Source organism: Bubalus kerabau, chromosome 6 (genome assembly GCF_029407905.1).
Source record: "Bubalus kerabau isolate K-KA32 ecotype Philippines breed swamp buffalo chromosome 6, PCC_UOA_SB_1v2, whole genome shotgun sequence".
In the NCBI taxonomy this organism is placed as follows: domain Eukaryota; kingdom Metazoa; phylum Chordata; class Mammalia; order Artiodactyla; family Bovidae; genus Bubalus; species Bubalus kerabau.
In genome coordinates this window covers 9492056-9496669 of record NC_073629.1, presented here as the reverse complement: position 1 = coordinate 9496669, position 4614 = coordinate 9492056, and the positions used below count along the sequence as shown (strand labels likewise).

Here is a 4614-nt window from a genome sequence, read left to right as displayed (position 1 = left end):
GTGGAGAAAAGGGAACCCTCTTCCACTGTTGGTGGGAATGCAAACTAGTACAGCCACTATAGAGAACAGTGTGGAGATTCCTTAAAAAACTGGAAATAGACCTGCCTTATGATCCAGCAATCCCACTGCTGGGCATACACACTGAGGAAACCAGAAGGGAAAGAGACACGTGTACCCCAATGTTCATCGCAGCACTGTTTATAATAGCCAGGACATGGAAGCAACCTAGATGTCCATCAGCAGATGAATGGATAAGAAAGCTGTGGTACATATACACAATGGAGTATTATTCAGCCATTAAAAAGAATACATTTGAATCAGTTCTAATGAGGTGGATGAAACTGGAGCCTATTATACAGAGTGAAGTAAGCCAGAAAGAAAAACACCAATACAGTATACTAACGCATATATATGGAATTTAGAAAGATGGTAACAATAACCCTGTGTACGAGACAGCAAAAGAGACACTGATGTATAGAACAGTCTTATGGACTCTGTGGGAGAGGGAGAGGGCGGGAAGATTTGGGAGAATGGCATTGAAACATGTAAAATATCATGTATGAAATGAGTTGCCAGTCCAGGTTTGATGCACGATACTGGATGCTTGGGGCTGGTGCACTGGGACGACCCAGAGGGATGGAATGGGGAGGGAGGAGGGAGGAGGGTTCAGGATGGGGAACACATGTATACCTGTGGCAGATTCATTTTGATATTTGGCAAAACTAATACAGTTATGTAAAGTTTAAAAATAAAATAAAATTAAAAAAAGAAAAACATTCTGCTTTCCTTTACACCCCCAATGCAAAAAAAAAAAAAAAAAAAAAAAAAAACAACTCCATAGGAAAAAAATGGTTTTGTACATGGGAAGAAACAATATAAATTCGAAACTTACAGATAAGGGTTAGCTCAATCACTCATCTCTTTAAAAAGTTTATACGAATATCCCGTCAACACCAACAGGGTTATCTCCCTTGAAATGTTATCTATACAGATTTCCAAGCAGACCACAGGGCTGTATACTGTCTTGGAATGTCCTCAGAAGGCTCTGTCATTGATCAGGTAACACAGTAAAAACCCCAGAGTCCTTTCTTTCTAATGCAAGAGAGAGAGGAGACAGGGATAGAAGAAACTATTCAAACTTCATCTTCTTTCCTTGTGGCTATGGTTTCCTCCTCCTCCTCTGCCTCCTCGGAAGCCTCCTGGCCCTCCAAAGCCTCCCCGGCCTCTGCCGCCAAATCCACCCCGGCCACCTCTGCCACCACCTTGGCCTCCAAAGCCACCTCTGCCTCCTCCTAGGCCACCAAAGCCACCTTCACCCTTAGGTTTGGCCCAGTCCAAAGTGACTTTGTTACCTTCAATTTCACCATCTTCCCTGGCCTCCTTGGCAGCTTTGGCATCTTCCTTGCTATTGAAGTCTACAAAACCAAACCCTTTCAAGGATCCAGTCTCCCAGTCAGTGACTATCCTTGCTTGAATAGAGGCATCAAACAACTCCTTTAACGTCTCTTCTGTTTTTATCCTGATAGACCTTTGACAAACAGAGTTTTGGATGGCTGGCTTCTTGCATTAGGTGATCCCTTGGGTCCTTGCAACTCCAGTCTGATGGCTCTGCCCTCAATTTCCCTTTTATTACATGAATTTAAAGCTTCTTTAGCATCTTCAAATGAAGCAAATTCTATAAATGCATACCCTTTAGATTTGCCATTTTGGTTCTGGGGTACCTTGATATGAGTTGCCTTCTCAAATACTTCCTGAAGAGTGTCTTCCATTGCACTATAGGAGAGGTTGCTTAAAACCAGGGTTTTTGATTCACCACTGCAAGTGCTATTCTTTCCATCTATATGGTCTTGACTTTGACCTTTCTGTTTTTTTTAACTATGTTCTATTTTATTTTTTTAATATAAATTTATTTATTTTATTTGGAGACTAATTACTTTACAATATTGTATTGGTTTTGCCATACATCAACATGAATCCGCCTGGATTGCCCATCTATCTCTGTTCCTTGCTTTTCTTCCAAGGTTTTTTCTGCATCAGCTTCTGTCTTAAATGCAATATAAGCAATCCCTTTACTCTTTCCATCCTTGCTGACTAATCTGATCTCCACAGCATCTTCAAACACTTCTTTTAATTCATCCTGAGTAACTTTGTAAGGCAGATTTTTAGCCAAAAGTGTTCTTGCATCTCTATCTTTCTTACTGTTTCCCTTTGGTTTTTCTAGTTTAATTTCATTGCCAAAGACTTTTAAACCACTGAGTTCCAAGGCTTTTTCCAGGTCTTCGGCAGATTCAAAATCCACATAGCCAAACTTTCTAGACACACCAATTCTGACATCGACAACAGCAAGATCATTTTTAGCAAAAAGGTCATTGATACCTGTTTTCAACTCAGGAGCAGATTTATTGAAGTTCAGGTTTCCAACAAAGAGATTGGAAGACGTAGTTGGTTCTGTGTTTCTTGGCTTCAGGAGCTACTTTTTGTTTGGCCATTTCCTTCTTTCATTTTCCAGGTGCTTCTTTGACAGGCTCTTCTTCCTCTTCCTCCTCCTCCTCCTCTTCCTCCTCCTCATCATCCTCCTCTTGATTATCATCATCCTCTTCCTCCTCTTCTTCCTCCTTCTCCTCCTCTTCTTCCTCATCCTCCTCCTCCTCTTCATCATCGTCATCCTCCTCCTCCTCTTCATCATCCTCCTCCTCCTCCTCCTCCTCAGCATCATTGTCATCCTCTTCTTCATCTTCAGCAGCGCTCTTGGCCTTCACAGGACCAGCTTTTACAGGAGCTTTCTTTCCTTTGGCTGGTACAATCTCCATAGGTTCCTCTTCGAGTCATCTTCATCTTCCTCCTCCTCCTCCTCCTCCTCATAGTCATCCTCGTCATCCTCATCATCTGTGGCAGGAGCAGCACCAAAAGCAGCAGCTGCCTTCCTCACGGCTGGCTTATCCTTCTCTTCATCATCTTCATCTTCCTCTTCACTGTCATCTTCATGTTCTGCATCACTGTCTTCTTTCTTGGCATTCTTGCCATTCTTTGTTCCCTTGCCTGGGGAAGCTGCTCCCTTCTTACCAGAGGTGCTACCAATGCTTTGCCTGGGGTGGCCCCCTTTTTGCCAGGTGTTACCATTGCTTTGGAAGGTGTAACTGTCTTCTTGGCTAGTGTAGCTGCTGCCTTTTTTGCCAGAAGTGACAGCTGCTTTCTTTGCCGGTGTGGCAACTGCAACCTTTTTTGTTGGGGAAACCATCATCTTCTTTGCGGGAGTTGTGGTAGCCTTCTTGCCTTTTTTCTGAGGGATAACAACCTCTTCTCTACTCCTCTCATCATCTTCATCTTCTGACATTTCCTCATCTTCACTATCTTCTTCTACCTCCTTTGGGGGAGGAGCCATTTTCTTGGAGTCACCTTGATTTTTACCAGCCTTTGCTTTGGATAAAAAGGCTACTCTCTTCTTGCTACATTCTTTAAGCACACGCATTTTAAAAATTACACCTCCAGCCAGAATTGAACCTTGCTTCACCAAACCGTTTCTCAATGAGGACTACAAGTGGACCACTGTTCAGTTCAGTTCAGTCGCTCAGTCATGTCCGACTCTTTGCGACCCCATGAATCGCAGCACGCCAGGCCTCCCTGTCCATCACCAACTCCCGGAGTTCACTCAGACTCACATCCGTCGAGTCAGTGATGCCATTCAGCCATCTCATCCTCTGTCATCCCCTTCTCCTCCTACCCGCAATCCTTCCCAGCATCAGAGTCTTTTCCAATGAGTCAACTCTTCACATGAGGTGGCCAAAGTACTGGAGTTTCAGCTTTAGCATCATTCCTCCAAAGAAATCCCAGGGCTGACCTCCTTCAGAATGGACTGGTTGGATCTCCTTGCAGTCCAAGGGACTCTCAAGAGTCTTCTCCAACACCACAGTTCAAAAGAATCAATTCTTCGGTGCTCAGCCTTCTTCACAGTCCAACTCTCACATCCATACATGACCACAGGAAAAACCATAGCCTTGACTAGATGGACCTTTGTTGGCAAAGTAATGTCTCTGCTTTTCAATATGCTATCTAGGTTGGTCATAACTTTTCTTCCAAGGAGTAAGCATCTTTTAATTTCATGGCTGCAGTCACCATCTGCAGTGATTTTGGACCACTGTAACTGCCAACAATTCAAGGCCCTTCACGTGAGGAAAACCATCTTGGAGAAGCCTTTGAGGTAAATTGTGGCACCAAATTCCACCACCCTCGTCTGAATTTAAATTAAGGCAGCTTTAAAAAAACAAAACACATCTTAACCCGTAGTCTTCTATTAAGACTTCCTTTCCCAGGTTACCAACCCCGCCCCTTTCAGCCCTGGAAGGGCCACATGGGATAAGTCTCAGGCCACCACGGGTGCAAAGCCCAGCGCAGAAAGCATGCAGTAGGGCCTCCTTCCAGAGCCCCTCTCCCGTCCGCCCACCCAACTGGACCGGAGACCAGCTGCACTGCCACCCTCCATCCCAGGGCCGGGTCCCTCCACAGGTCGCCCATAAGGTGCAGGCCGCCCATAACACACAGGCCACCCACAAGGCGCAGCCCACGTGGCAGGCCCCGTGCCACTATATAATTACTTTTTAAAGATAAAACCAGCAA

General features: G+C 44.6%; 1 pseudogene; it reads right to left on the bottom strand.

The window, feature by feature from the left end:
* Positions 1-1129: 1129 nt before the first annotated feature.
* LOC129655863 (nucleolin-like) lies at positions 1130-3469 on the bottom strand (annotated as a pseudogene).
* Between the last annotated feature and the right edge of the window lie 1145 nt (positions 3470-4614).